Raw genomic sequence first — 16998 nt, forward strand, 5'->3', positions numbered from 1 at the left:
AAATGAATATAATAAAGAAGAAACTTGAAATGCTACATTTTAACGAATTCTTTTAATCAAGTGAAAATTCAATTATAATAGTAGTAACAACTTCATAAAAATTATTCTTGCGTTTAGCCTGGCATTTAGCATTTATTTCTTCATGTACCTGGTCTTATTCAAAATTATAGGGTCCTGATTACAGATTAAATGAGAAAAAGATGTAAGAGAAGGACAGAAAACTCACTGAGGGAGTGCTTGACAACTATTAGATACCCTGCTTTTGTGCTAAAACAACATTCTGGTCTGCAACAGAATTTGCTTTTCTATTACTTGTATTCTAGGCTACTTGAATGAAACAGTTACTTTAAAAATTAAAATATTTAGATTTTAAAAAGACATTTCAGGGCCAGGCGCGGTGGCCCACGCCTGTAATCCCAGCACTTTGGGAGGCCGAGGCGGGTGGATCACGAGGTCAAGAGATCGAGACCATCCCGGTCAACATGGTGAAACCCCTTCTCTATTAAAAATACAAAAAATTAGCTGGGCATGGTGGCGTGTGCCTGTAGTCCCAGCTACTCAGGAGGTTGAGGCAGGAGAATTGCCTGAACCCAGGAAGCGGAGGTTGCGGTGAGCCGAGATCGCGCCATTGCACTCCAGCCTGGGTACCAAGAGCGAAACTCCGTCTCAAAAAAAAAAAAAAAAAAAAAAAAAAAAGACATTTCAAAAAAAATTTGCAGCTACGTGAAAGGAGAAAAAAATGGATACTTTTGGTATCTCATGATCTTTAAGTAATGACTGTCTTCATGGACTTTGATAGCTTACATTTTGCCTGGTTTTCATTTTATCTTAGCTAACACCCCTAACAGAAAACACAGTGAGTAAGTAAAAAAATCATCTGTGAACCATAATAAATGGATTTCTGCCAATGACAGGTCGTGATACAGAAAAAAATCTGTGATGACCCTCTTTCCTCTACACTCATTTATCTCTTCCTAGTGTCCACTGATAGATTCTTGCTGTATGATTTATTGCAGAAAAACACCACCTAGAAATGGGCTTTTGATAAAATTGTTCAAGGATTCCTGGATAATAAATCCTAATCTTAACATGCAGTGCTGCAGAATGTTTCACCTTTCTTGTGCTATAAATAAAATATGCCAAATGTGATAATAAATCCATACATTTAAGCACTATCTATGTAGTTTAGGAAATAAAGTCATAGTATGTATGCCTGATGTTAATAGTAGCTCTAAGCCTGAGGATATTGATGACAGTATTTGTGCATTTGCCATCCAAATTTTTAGCACTCTATAGTGCTTATGAAATTTCATGGCTTTTATCTGCCTGGGAAGGCTGGCTCTGCAAAGAGCATATGTAGGTTAAGCATAATCAGTTTCTGGTGGCTTGAATTGAAAGAGATGTTTCCCGAACACAGGCAACTTGCTTTGGCAGACAGCTGAAATTTCGAGTTCATGCAGAGACCTTTCTTCATAATTAATTGTCTACTGGAGGAAGTGATGAGAGGCTCAGTCACCTTGTTGTGACCCCACTAGTGACACAGGATGTTAAGCATCGGAACCCTGGTATTTAGGCTTCTTCTCATAAGCTCAAGGACAGGTATCTGACCTCCACGTGGTAGAAAGGTGAGGGAGCCAAGCTCTACTAGTCTGCTTTGATCTTATTTGCTTCTCACTGTGTGGAAATCTAAGGACTGATTTTAATTACTGAACTTCTAAAGCTTATAAACTATGACCAACATCCATGTAGTCAAAAACATGGAGGCAAGACCTTAATCTAGCTCCGGTTTCTCAATCTTGGCACTATTGACATTTGAGGCTGGATAATTGTTTGTTGTGGGGGGCTGTCCTGGGCATTGTAGGATGCTTAGAAGCACCCCTGGCCTCTGCCTTGTAGATGCCAGTATCCTCTCCAACTCCCTGCAGGGCAACATTTTCCCTCTTTGAAAACTACTGATCAAGCCTGTAAGAAATATGTTAACAAATACTGTGACATTAAAGAGGACAAAATTATTTGCAGAAAAAGGAAAAAAGAGTCAGTCCAAAAGTAAAAGGTCCTGAGTTTTGGAATGAGAGTAAGTTGGCTTTTATTTTAGAGAGAGTCAAAACATTTGTGAAATGATCTTCCTAGTGTCATATCCAAAGGAAAAGAAAAGTCCCACAAAATGCTGGTGATTTGCTCAGTTGCTAAGAAATCATGTGTTTAATACCACACTTGTATCATCATTTACATTGAACCTGACAGAATTAGAATACAGACATAAAAATAGTGTGTACTTGAAAAGGGTAACCACACTAGAAGGAAAGAAATGGAAATAAGAATCAAAGAACCTAAGAGAAGTTTTTTTCTTCAACAAATTGGAAGTGGAGAAATCCATTATATCATGTGTAGCTTTCTTTGTGTCCTCAGATATTTATTGAAGGTCAAAGATAGAGATGCCTAATGGGTTATGATTATGTGAAATGAAGTGAGAAACAATGTTTTATAACAGCAAACACTTTTTATAGTGACAGTATATTATGTTCACTAAAACATCTTACAGCTGCCTTTTTTCCAGTATCCATGGCTCAAAGCAGGAAAATAATATGTTATTCAAAAAATACATAGAAATTGGGGGTGTGACTTGTTCAGAGCCAGGGCTCTTGTCTCAAGACCCAGGAAAATTTCCCAATATGTTTCATCTAACCTGAGTAACTGTTTACTCTAAAAAATATTACATTGCTTCTTTCATATCACTTTTTCCCATCTCAGTTCTAAAAAAAAAGTTATATTTTAGTGATAAAGAATTTATGAACACTTATATTAGGTCTCCCATATTTGTGAGCTTGAAAATACCTTTACAATGCCAAAAATAGCTCAGGGTCTTCCAAATAATAATAGCTATGCCTTTTATGTCCCTAGTTACTAAAGTAAAACAAAAAGCTGTTATCAATTCAATAACACTTTGTAAATGAACCTGTATTTTATCAACCACAATATCATCTACATAAATTTTTTAAATAAATAGAACATAAGCAAGAGTATTATTTATGTAGGATAAAGCTTACTGGCTGGAGGCACTTTGCAACAGTTCCACCTACCCCACAGTTTGGAGCATAGGACATTTTCTTGATGTGCTTCTTATATTAACATGTTTAACATTTATATGGAAAACCTTGTGTTACTGTAGTAGATGTTCTCAGGCTCCACCCATATGCCTCTGGGTCCTCACCCTGGGGTGCACATCAGCTCTTCACAGCCAGAATCTTCTCTCCTTGTCAGAGGAACACTGCCATCATGTCTTGTGTGGCAGAGAACCAGAGTTTCCTGAAAATTGATGTTCCCTTGAGACTGACCAGTGTGGAAGTGTAAATGCCCAGCTCCCCAGTCCTGGATAGCAACAACTCTGAGGTATAATCTAACTGACTGTGGATCGCCACTGTAGAGTTGAACCTAAGTTAGACTTTCTAGGATTGTACTTGATATTGCACCCTTATATGACTTCCTTCCCTTCCACAACTTCCTGCTCCTTGGGACATTCCTAATAAATCACTTCCACAAAAATCTGTATCTCAGGATCTACTTCTTTGGAAGCCAGCCTAAAATAGATGATGTAGATTATAATATTCCCATTTATTCATGCCACTTGTAGTGTAGCGGGACATACACATTTACTGCTGTATCTTAGGACTTAACACAGGCCCAGCACAATGCACATGCAGCATATGGTGGCTGAAGATTATTGCATGCAGACGCATCATAAAATAAAACCTACACTGATCTTGTAGTTGTAGTATCCTGCAACTCCTGTCTTTCTGATCTCATCCCTTAGCATCCTTTGCTTCACATGCTTTGCTCCAGCTGTACCGGCTTGTCTCTGCTTTCTCAGTCATACCAAGTTCTCCCTAAACCCACCTGCCCCATGGGCTTTTCTCCTTGCATGAAAATCTCTTCTTCCAAATATTTTCTTGGCTAGTTCCTTGTAGTTTAGCAAATGGCATTTCCCACTGAGGCCCTCCCTGACCTGTCTCACGTAGTCCCATGTAATTTTCTTGTTAGCACTAAGCAGTATCAAATATTTCCAACAGAGCACAATAGTTCATGCATGTAATCTAAGCATTTTGGGAAGCCGAGGTGGGAGGATTGCTTGAGCTCAGGAGTTCAAGACCAACCTGGGCAACACAGGGAGACCCTGTCTCTACAAATAATAAAAACTTAGCTGAGTGTGATGGTGCATGCCTGTAGTCCCAGATAATCAGAAGGCTGATGTGGGAGGATAGCTTGAGCCCAGGAGGTCAAGGCTGCAGTGAGCCATGATTGTGTCACTGCACTGCAACCGGGGTGACAGAGGGAAAAAAAAAGGCAGATACTTTCTTGTTTATTTGCCTCCTTTTTATTGTCTATTTTTCCCAAAAGAATGTTTGTCCCATGTGCACAGGAGTCTTGTAAGCCATGATCATCAACTTCATCCTAGTGCCTAGACTGCATCTAGATCACAACAGACACTCAAATATTGGTGGAATGCTAAAGAAACCAAATACATATGATAATTATAAGATGTAAGGTGTTAGTTAGGCAATAAAACATTGTTGCAGAAAATAGGAAGGGGAGATCTATAAGACACTTAGTTAAGAATTCGACTGGAAAGTAACATTTAGGCTAAAGCAAGTGCTATCAGGAATAGGGTGTGCAAAGGCTCCAAGGGAAAACAAACTTTTTTTTTGTTTTGGGGGCTCAAAGGAAGCTGTATGATTGGAGTGTAGAAGAGAGGAGAAAATAGAGAAGTATAGAGAAGTAAGAGGAAGCATGTCATGTACAGCAGAGGTTGGCACTGTGAGATAAATCTGGCCTGTCATATGCTTTGGTAAATACAATTTTACTGGAACATAGGCATGCTCATTTGTTTGTGTATTATGTATTGTTGTTTTCTCACTAATACAGCAGAGTTGAGTAGTTGCAATAAAGATTGTCCTTTTGTCCATCAAATGTAAAACATTTACAGTATGGTTTTTACAGAAAAGGTTTACCAACCCCTAGGAGCTTGAGGCTGAGGAAAGAAGCTTGGGGTTTTGTTTTAATGCAAAGGTGTGGCTGTTTTCAAACATGTCTGCAAATTCTCTGAAATTCCTTCCTTTTAGAGATGAATGTCTTTTCTCTTGGAATCTGAGTTCTGTGATTTCTTAACAGTAGAATACAGAAGCAGCGACACTATGTGAGTTTCTGGGCTCAGGCTTTAAGAAATTAGCAACTTCTTTCTGTCTGTCCAAACTCAGCTTCCATGTTGTGAGGAAGATCAAAGGGCCCTTGGGAATCAGCAGGGTGAGGCCCACATGGGAACCAAGAGCCAGGACAAACTTGTCGGCCTTGTGAGGCAGCCCTCTGGAATTAGGTCCCTTAGCCCCCAGCAGAACCATACGCTTTACACTATGTTGAGCAAAAAGGAGCTCTTCTTACCCAAATTGCAGATTTGTGAGCAAAATCAATAGTTATTATTGTTTTTAGCCACTGTGTTTTCAGACATTTTGTTAGGTAACAGTAAGAACCAGAACAAATGGGAAAGCATTCATGTCATTTCCTTTACATAGTCTCATATTTACCTTAACACAGATAATGCAAAACCAGTTAATGTTTATCTAATCTCTGTTTCCCTTTCAAGTATCTTTCAACTGATTACACAACCTCATTCATTCCATAAATAATTGAGTGTCTACTATATGCAGTAGTCTACATCATAAATATTCATTGCTTGGTAGTTTGATATTTGAATGAGATATTTTGTTTGAGAGTGAAAGATCATTATGCCAGTACTTCTGTCAATAAAGGAATATGTATCGAAATAATTATTCACACAAAATGATTTTTCCATTCTGGAATTTTAATTACGAAATTTAGTAACCCTTTTCTGCCATTTTCTAAAATTTCAAAAAACACTTCAGTGATAATTAGGATACTCATTAATAGATAAAACTGGCACTTCATAAGTATCAAATTATCATTCTATTTATGAGTTAGCCATTTTCCTTTAAACACATACATTTAGTGCCAGTTTTTTCTTAACATATAAAAATTCAGTATTACAAAGGAAATTGGATGTTAAAATTAGTACCTGAGCATGAGGAAAATGAGGGTTCCACCTATTGTCCCATTTGGAAATCTGGCCTGGTATTCTGAAGTTGAATAATACAGAAAAAAAGTGGATGGAAAAATTTCTTTCATGCTATGCAAGTATTCAATTTAGGAAGAAAACTATATTATCTGCCTGTCTATTAAGAATAAAAATCACTGGGCTTCTTTTCTAGTCTTTTTATTGTCCAAGTCACAATAATGGGGCAGGTTACAAAAAAATAGTTTTTCTGCCAACTTTATGGGTCAAACTCTGAGTAAGGCTGAGATAATTTATGGTGGAGAAAATGACTGCATCTGGAATCTCTAGTTGAACCTGCCACATGACTGAGCCAGTTTTTATAAAGAAGTTAGAAATCTGGCGCCATGGTGAATGAAGAAAATGAGTATAATCACTTTACAAGCTTGCAGCTTTGGATCCTGATGGTTGGAATTGAATGAAACATCATAAAGAAAGAATAGCAGGTAGGAACATTGAATGTCTAAGCACCACCCTGGCTGCACATGTCAAACAAGTCAAAACAAGCAAATATCCAAGGAAATGGAGAAAAGTGAAATATACAATCATGAGATTATGAGTGCAAAAGAGAAATTCTGTCTGTTTACAAGAACTGTTAATGAGGTGGCACCTGGAGGGATATGGCATTGGCCAGTAAGGGAGTAGTTCCTGGTGTGCCAAAGTAGTCTCCCTTGATCACAAGCACACACCTAGATGGATAAAATGGGGATGTGATGTTAAATAGCTCACCCAAGATGAGCTATTACATGTTAGAGGAAGGTTTTGAAACCAGATCTTTTAACATTAAAGCTAGATTTTTTTGTTTTTTAATGCTACTATGGTAGAGAAAATAACACTCCCCTTCCCACAAGATCACCACATTCTAATTCCTAGAATCTGTGAATATGTTAGTTTATTTGACAAAAGGGACTTTGTAGATTTGATGTAATGATTTTGAGTCAGGGAGACTATCCTGGATTATCTGGGTGAGTCTAATATAATAACAAGAACCCTTGTAAGGAAAAGAGAGCAAAAGGAGAGTCAGAGAAGGAGATGTGATAATGAAAGAGGAGAACAGAGAGACAAATTTGATGCCATGCTATTGGCTTTGAAGATGGAGGCAGGAACTGAGCCAAGAAATGCAGGAGACTTCAAGGAGCTGGAAAAAGCAAGGAAATGGATTCTATCCTAGAGCCTCTGAAGGGAATGGGTGTTGCTGATACCTTGATTTTGGCCCAGTGAAACTCAGCTTGGACTTCTGACCTCCAGAACTGAAAGATCATAAATTTGTGTTGAGATAAGCCACTAAGTTTATAGTGATTTGTTATAGCAGCAATCAGAAATGAACATAGCTACCATTGCTGCTTCCAGATGTTTATCACTACAAATAATATTGATTAATAAAATGATTGAAGAATAGAAAATTTTTTTCCTGAGCTAATTTGTGAGAGTCAAAATCAAGTCTTACAAATGGATTCCAGGGCCCCTTGTTATTTTATGTGTAGAAGAGGGACTTCAGCATCCTTTAGTCTATGAGTTTCTAAACTTAGCTGCTTATTCAGATCCACCCAGGACACTTTTTAAATTCTAGATATAGAGGACCTTATACTAGAATCTCTTTGAGTGGACTCTCAAACCTACTAGTTTGGGAGTCAAGCTTCTGGTCCAGGGCCATTTGGTTGCAATGGCTGTTGGGTTTTGAAACAATACTGAGATGTGTAAAGGATGCTACAGCAAATACCCACACGCTTGCTACCCCAAATCATCAAATAATAACTCTAAAAAATATTTACTTCCATATATTTTAACAACTTTGAAATAAACACTTTTACAAGTAGAATATATGGAAAACCTTTTTTTTTAATTTAAAGTTAATCAGAAATTGAAAAAAAAAATCTTTGCATAAGTCTCAACCAACCAGATTGAGATCTTAATTTAGCCTTTTTCCAATTGAATAATTCATGACAAAGTTTAAACAATAAGATACCCTATAGCAAAAGGCAAAGTGATGTTGGCGTCATACCTTTCTTATACCTTTATCCCCGTCTCCCCGCAACACTAAACATTAAGCCAAAAAAAAAAAAAAAAAGCGCATTTATGAAGTTATTGGGCCCAAGTTGGGCCCAATTGCTTTAACTTTATATTTTGAAACAATTATAGGTTAGCAGAAAGTTGCAAAAACTGTTTCAGAGAGGTCCCATCTATTTTTCACCTAGTTTACCCTCAAGGTAACATCTTATGTAATATCTTGCATCAATGTGGTATAATATCAAAACCAGGAAACTGATGTTGGTACAATCAATAGACAATACTGAAATTTTATCAGGTTACACGCACTCATTTGGGTGTGTATGGGATGTGTGCAACGTCACACAATTTAAGCATCTGCGTAGGGTCAGGTAGCCATCATCACAATCAAGGAACTGTTTCATAATCACAAAGATCCTTCTTGTTACCTCTTTAGAATCAAACCCGTTCCTCTCCTCACCCTTCTTCCTAAGTCCCCCATCTCAACCCCAGCCACTGGCAACCACAAATCTGTGTCATTTTGAAATTGTTGTATAAATGGAATAATAAGGTAGGTAACCTTTCCAGGTTGGTTTCTTTTACCCAGCATAATTCCTCTAAGTAGCTGCATGTGTCAACTGTTTGTTTACTTTTGTTGTGAAATAGTGTTCCATGATATGGGTGTATCATAGAGGACCTAACTATTCACCCCCTGAAGGTCAGTGGATTGTTTCCAGTTTTTGGCAATTGCAGATAAAGCTACTATGAACATATTTTTGTGTGGACAGAAGTTTACATTTCTCTGGGATAAATGTTCAGGAGTGTTATTGTTTGGTTGTATGGTAAGTATATGTTTAGATTTTTAAAAAACTGGCAAACTCTTTTCCAAACTGGCTGTAGCAGTTTATGTTCCCAACAGCAAAGTATGAGTGACTGAGTTTCTTTGCATCCTTACCAGCATTTGGTATTGTCAATATTTTCATTTTAGCTGTTCTAAATGGTGTGTGGTATCACATTCTGGCCTTAATTTGTGTTTCCCTGATGACTGTTGATGTTGATATACATATTGCCATATGAAATGACAATTCTTTTGTGAAATTTTCATTTATATCTTTGGCACATTTTGTAATTGGACTATTTGTTGTTTTTTTACTGTTGAGTTTGGAGAGTTCTTTATATATTCTAGATATGAATTCTTTGTTGTTATGTGGTTGGTAAATATTTTCCCCATGGGTAGGTTGTTTTTTCACACTCTTAACAGAACCTTTTATAAAACAAAAAGTTATAATTTTTATAAAGACTAATTTATTATTTTTGTTTTCATTTTATGGAGCCTGATTTTTATATTAAATCTAAGAACCTTTGCCTAGCTCTAGGTTTTGGAGATTTCTTTGCATGTTTTTTTCTAAAACTTCTATAGTTTTACATTCTACATTCAAATCTATGATACATATTGAGTTAATTTTTGTATAAGGTATGAGGTTTAGGTAGGATTATTCAGTATCATTTAGTAATAAGATTCTCTTTCCTCCACTGAATTGCTTTTGCATCTTTGTCGGAAATCAGTTGACCATGCGTATGTGAGTCTACTAGCCTTTCTATATATTTTAGAATATACGCTATATATACAGAAAGCCTTGCTGGGATTTTCATAGTAATTTCATTAAATATATGGATTAATTTGGGTTAGAATTGACATCTTTAATGTGTAGAGACTTCTGATCCCATGAGCTCAGTATATCTGTCTGTTTATAACTTTTATTTCTTTCATCAGTGCTAGGGAGTTTTCAGCATGCAAGTCCTGTATATGTGTAGTTACATTTTTACCTAAGTATTTTACTTTTTAAAATCATTGTAGATGGTTTTGTGTATTTACTTTGAATTTCTATGTGTTCATTCCTAGCGTATAGATACTCAATTAATTTTTGTAGGCTGATCTTGTATTCTGTGACCTTGCTGAACTTCTTGGAGTTTTGTGTAGATTGCTTATAACTGCTCTACAGACTATCATGTTATCTGCAAATAGGAAAAGATTGATTTCTTCCTTTCGAGTCTTCATGTGTTTGATTTCCTTTTCTTGCCTTGTTGTATAGGCTAGAACTTTCATCACTCCGCTAAATAAAAGTGTTGTTTAATTAATGTATAATTTAAAAATATTTTATTTCTCAGGCAAACATTAGAACCCTTTAAATAGCACTCAAATCATATGAATCAAGACTTACTTATGCTTATGATGCCCCAATTGATAGTTCAACTATATTAGAAATTCAGAATAAGTTATAAGGTTTCAATATTGTCCTGACTTACTGTGTGACCTTGAACCAAGTCACTCTCTAACTCTAATATATCAGTACATCATTTCAAAAGAGACATAGAACATCAAATATTTCACTAAATTTTATGAGTAATATAATTTTATTGTAAGTAAAATAAAAATACCTATTCAGTTAGAAAGTTCTCTAAAATTCTAATCTATTCATAGATTGATGGAACTCCTTATTGAAAAGTAAAAACTCAAATAGCTTTATTTTTCTTAAAAAATTACATTTTTAATTTTAATTGTTATATGGGGGATTAACTTTCACATATATGTTAATGTTACACATTCATGTTAAAACATGAAATAGGAAACAAAAATAAAAGTTCTCATTTAGAGAAGTCAGTTTCTGATGGAGGCAAAATCTTTTGCCTATCAAAATTCTTTTCTTTAAAACACTGGATTACCCATGTCTCTTGCTATCTACCTCTTGTGTGAAGATTTCTTTAACTGTGTCTTCCTTTACATCTGATAGTTCATTACTTCTATATCTTTATTTTTAAGACTTAAGGTTTTTGTTTTGTTTTGTGGGGGCTTTGTAATTTAGCTGGTTTTTGTCTGTGTCCATTCTCTCTGTCATCACGCAAATATATTAAGTGCTTCTTGGTCTTATCTCATTCCCAGGTCCTAACTCAGTGCCTACCACATGCAAAGATCTCAATAAATGTTAAAGTGATTTAAAATAAAGTCATGACAAAGATAATGTCAAACTATCACTATTTTAAAATTTATTCTTGAATGTATTCCTTTTTGCCCTAATTTGCCTCGTGTTTTCTCTGGCTAATAATAAAATTAGCAAGTTCCTTGAGCAGTATCAATTGAGGAAGCCAGGAGTCCACTATCTATGCTGAGAAGTTTGAGAAGTACCTATAAATGGATTTAGTGCTGGTAGTTTGCTATCTTTAAATTCTGTGTTTACCTTTGCCTCACTCTGCCTGTCATTGGTGCATGACTTTGATTAGGTGATAAAAGGATTTTGGTGGGGATTCTGCCTAGGAGAAAATAATGCCCAAAACACCTCTATCATAGGGGAGAAGAAAGACTCCATTAAAGTGTAAAGAATATGAAGAAGTCTCTTCCCCTGTGTCTTAATATTCCACCTCCTTTCCAACATCGTTTTAGCTTGGGCCTTTCTGTGTGAACCTCTCTTGAGTCCTCTTCCCTCACCTTGAGCCTTTAAGCCTCCTTATCCTTATTGAGGTAATACAGACTGGAAGGTTGTACTGGCCTAGAAGTCAAGCTGGAACCCTTTTTTACACTTGTCCTGTCGATCTAACCCCCATCCCTAATTCTGATCTGAACTCACTGGATTTCTACCTAGTCCCATGTCTTATTCTTGGGGTCCATATCCCAGTCTTTTCCCTGGGCCTGAAATTCAGTGTTTTAACTTTAATTCAGGATTCTAAACTGGAACTTCTCAGGGCATACCCATTTCTATGCCTCTCAACATCCTTATAGACTCAGGTATATCTCAAATCCTAAGGATCTCCACAGAAGCCGTGGGTCTGGTCTGTCCTGGTTAGGCCAACTCATTTTTTCTTTCTTTAGACCACACAAGAGAGCAAAGGTTGGGGTAGAGGGATTCAAGCACATGCTTTGACTTCTCTACTACATAACATCAGCTCAGTGATGCTAGTGTCTAAGATGGCCTTATGCACGTATCAGGGGTCTTGATGCTGGTTGTTGGCTGGGGAACCTCAGTTCTCTTCTACAATTCCCACCATCCTCTGTGGTCTCTCCCTATTCAGCGCTTATTTCTATGGCAACGGATGATAAACAGAAGCTTCAAAGCCCATGCTCAGAAGTCACACCTCACTTCCACCTCATTCTACTGGTTAAAGTAGGTCACAGGTATAGCCCAGATTCAGAAGGAGAAATAGACTCCATATCTTAAAGGGAGGAATGGTAAAGTCACATTGCAAAATATGAGATGGGAGGGATTATTGGGCTCATCTCTACGTCTCCTAAAGCAATGGGCCCTGGTAACTGGTGAATGAGATGGTAGTGGCCGAGCATGGTGGCTCATGCCTGTAAGCCCAGCACTTTGGAAGGCTGAGGCAGGTGGATCATGAGGCAACAAGATCAAGACCATCCTGGCCAACATGATGAAACCCCATCTCTACCAAAAATACAAAATTTAGCTGGGTATGGTGGTGTGCCCTTGTAGTCCCAGCTACTTGGGAGGCTGAGGCAGGAGAATCTCTTGAACTCAGGAGGAGGAGGTTGCAGTGAGCCGAGATAGTGCCACTGCACTCCAGCCTGGGCGACAGAGCGAGACTCCATCTCAAAAAAGGAAAAAAAGAGATGGTAGTACACACCTTTCCCATCATTCCAGTCACACTCCAGAAATGGCTTAACTTCTGTTGAAATGCATCTGCAGAATGTACAGGCAGCTGCAGGGATGACACAAACAGCCTCTGTGGGCACCTACCCAGGGTTTCTCCAGCGAGACTGCCCTTTGCCTGTTGCCTGCTTTGACAATGTATTTAATTGGGTCCCCTGGATTCTCAGTTTGTTTCAGTGCCATGTCTTGGTTTCCTCTTTCTATCTAGTCTTCTTGGTTTTAAGTTCCTCTTTCCCTTAAAACTGCTTCTGGGATTTGCCTTCAGTTGTACATTCTACAGTCATCAAGCTAGAGGTATCTCAAATCTCCACCACAGGACTCAAACCAACCTGAGCTGTGCCGAGATACCTCTGGGTGTACATTTTTAGGGAAGAGGAACCCAATAGCCTACTTCAGAAAAATGATGATCAGGTGTGAACTCTGAACTTACCTTCCCTCCATTTTCTTATTCTCTATCTATCTTCACTTATTTTATCTATCTAAGGAAGAATGTGTCTCTTTCTTTTCAAGACCAACTTTTGCTCTAGATTCAATTTCCACATACTCAGCTTTTCCAGGATCTCAATAGTCTCTTCTCTCTTCTATGTTCTTCTTTCCAGCTATGTACAGATGGATGGCTCTTCACAGCTAGTAAACAGGATGAAGTCTCTCCCAGCCATCCTAGTCCCACAGACCAAGAATATTCCTAGATTTCTACTTTAATTTACCACATAAATCCTTGAGAGAAGACACCACATACCCAAATTCTGTTATTTATCCAGGCGGTTACCTTCCTTCTTTATAATTCCACCAAGACAATTCCTATAATTCCACCAAGACAAAACAGCATCTCTGGGGGCTCCATTTTACCAGACCTCTTTCAGCATATGACAAGCTGCTCTTCTCCCCTGGTGGTCCTCATACCTCACATCACTCTTCCTTCACTCTGCCCACCCCTCAGACCTTCATTTCAGGCTGTATTTCACAACAGAATCATTGGGGACCTTATATAATTTGCCTATACCTAGACCTCACCTTAGAAATTCTTATTGATCTGGGGGAAAATCCAGGGCAGTCACACTTCTTAAAAACTACCCAGTCGGTAATGTTTTATAGGTTTTCTCAAGATTCTACCCCCAGTTCTCTTTTCTTCTTATTTTCTCTAACATCTACAGGCAGTTTTGTCAACTTACATGGCATCAACTTTGCTTAGAACTTCTGATTACTTCTAAATTTCATCTCCAAACCTGAGTTTCCAACCTTCTGTTGGATACAACCCTCTGCATATTCTACTCTGACTTAAACATAATTGTTTCCTAAACAAACTTACTCTCTTTCCTTCCAAATCTGTTCTTCTTTTCTGTCTCTGAACAGTATTGTCAACTACCTGTAAACTAAGCAGAAAACCTTAATCAACCTGGATTACATCTCCATTACATGCCAACAACTGCTTACTTATCTAGTGCTGTCTCTTAACTCTGAAACATCAAAGCTTTACACTCAGGCACATCTCAGTTCAAATTGCAGCGCCATCACCCCTCGCTCATGAACTGTGTTACTATGTCACTAACTTCACATCTCTAAGACTCTACAGAATGGGCACAATTATGCTATCATGCAGTGTTATTCTGAGGAGTAAATAAAATAAGGCATTTAAAATGCCTTTCATAGTAAATGATGGTTGTGGCCTTTGCCTACTCTTCCTTTGATGGTAACTGAGTTCGAGCCATTATCCTCTCTTTTTTTGGGCAACAGTGATATGTCTCCTCCTGCTTTGCAGAGGTAGCTTTATAAAATACAGATCTGATTACATCACACACCATTCACAAGACTTCAGTGGCCTCGCCATTCTCCTAAAGCATAGGAACCAAGCACTGAAGAACCAGTGACAGCAGGGTGAGTAGGTTGGGGGACGATTTAGACTTCCATGAACTTGAGCAGGTGTCCATCCATTTTGCACCTCTATGTAAAATGCTACATGAATGCCACTTCATATTCAGATTGCTACCCCAGTCTCTTGAATAGAATTCTAAGGCCACTACTTGTCAACTGGGAAGGTTTTCTTGTTATCCCACTCCTACTTTCTACATATTGCCCCTCCATTATTATAGAATTTCAAAAGCAGCTGTACAAGCAAAATTCTTGACTCTAGAAGAGGTCAAAACTTCATTAAGAGCCAAGCGCGGTGGCTCACGCCTGCAATCCCAGCAATTTGGGACACCAAGACAGGCGGATCACCTGAGGTCAAGAGTTCAAGACCAGCCTGGTCAACATGGTAAAACCCCAATTCTACTAAAAATGCAAAAATGAGCTGGGTGTGGTGGCAGGCACCTGTAACCCCAGTTCCTCAGGAGGCTGAGGCAGGAGAATGGCTTGAACCTGGGAGGCGGAGGTTACAGCGAGCCAAGATTGCACCATTACACTCCAGCCTGGGTGACAAGAGCCACACTTCGTCTCAAAAAAAAAAAAAAAAAGGAGAAAAGAAAAAACTTTATTAGGACAAGTTGATCACACTCCAGAAAGGGTGGGAACATGGTAACATGAGTAGTTACTTGCTTATTTATTTATTTTTATTAAATACTATTCATACACATCTCTAATAATAGCTGCCTCCTTGGTTAGTGTGACAGGCAGAAGCAGGGCAAATGTCAAACTACCAATAATAGTGACAATTCAGTGGGTCCTCCATTCACTAAGTGCTTAAAATTCTTTTGCATAATTATGCACATCTCTCTTTAAAAAATATGTACGTATTAGTTTTAGCACAACTAATGATAGCTTTTCTGACATAGGAAGTCTTTAGTTTTTTAATAAATTGCTATTTTTTATATTTTTATTATGGGTTTTGGAATGAAGATTGATTTTTGTACCATTTTGGGGAGATAATAGCTGACTTTTGTGCTGCTGTGCCATTGCACAGCTCAAATTTCTTTTTTTTTTTTGAGACGGAGTTTCGCTCTTGTTACCCAGGCTGGAGTGCAATGGCGCGATCTCGGCTCACCGCAACCTCTGTCTCCTGGGTTCAGGCAATTCTCCTGCCTCAGCCTTCTGAGTAGCTAGGATTACAGGCACGCGCCACCATGCCCAGCCAATTTTTTGTATTTTTAGTAGAGACGGGGTTTCACCATGTTGACCGGGATGGTCTCGATCTCTTGACCTCGTGATCCACCCACCTCGGCCTCCCAAAGTGCTGGGATTACAGGCGTGAGCCACCGCGCCCGGCCTGCACAGCTCAAATTTCAATAATTAAATATAAATGTGCTCCCTCAAAAGTACAGTCACTTAACATATGGCAGTGCTTCATTAATAATCGATTTACAGAATTTCTCATTGTGGAAACGACAGTCTCCTGAAGCTGTCATGACACTCACTATTACTAAAGCAGGTAAGAATTAGTTCTTGGGCTGCAAACAGAATCACAGATTGTCACGGTTTTCTTGGAGGCTTAACGCACTGTACCTACAGAACTGGAGTTTCCAAATTAGAGGGGAGTCTCCAGAAATTAATCAGGCTTAATTGAGAAACTTTCAGCTCAGTCCTAGGGAGGAATCTATAAAGAATTGCTAGTGAGGGGCTGAAAAGAGGAGACATGCCTCCAGCAGGGTGGAGGTGGCCGCTGTGTGGGCCTGTGCATTAGGTGGTGGCAGAACCAGGGCCACAGCAGCCTGGTGTGCAATGCTAAGGAGGCTGACAGAAGCAGGACTGGCTCTCGTTATTAATGAGTCACCCCATATGAAAAGCCTCCTGTATTTCTCAACAAATAATCTCTAAGTCACAAGGCAGAAGGCTACCCTGGAAAGAAGAGGCAAAGACAGTGCGAGTTGAATTTTCTAAAAGGGGCATATAATGATTCTGATTCTTTATTCTTCTTTTCACATTATTTTCTTTGTGAACCAAAAAAGTTGGAGCCCTTTTGATAATTTTAGAATTCTGCATGATCTTTCTTCTTGGGCTGCTTCTAACAGAATGGCACTTTATCTGCCCTGCTTTTCCTGTACTCTTTTTTGTATCCCTTGGGAGAGAGGCATACATTTACAGGAGAGATTTGAAGCAAACTTTAACACAAGATGCTAATGTCTAATTCCCCACTGCCTCTTGTTTGGAAGAGGAGGCCAGAATCCCAGGAATGAAAAGGAGCAAGAAGACATATAATTTACGAGTGTCAAGTAACTGCATATAAGACTCTACCAATTTCTGATGCATTGCAACAACAACAAAATAAATAATAAAATAAGATGAAAACAGAATGTG

This window comes from Aotus nancymaae, unplaced genomic scaffold, assembly GCF_030222135.1.
Source record: "Aotus nancymaae isolate 86718 unplaced genomic scaffold, 86718_ANA_hifiasm-v0.15.2.pri h1tg000025l, whole genome shotgun sequence".
NCBI classification, from domain to species: Eukaryota; Metazoa; Chordata; class Mammalia; order Primates; family Aotidae; genus Aotus; species Aotus nancymaae.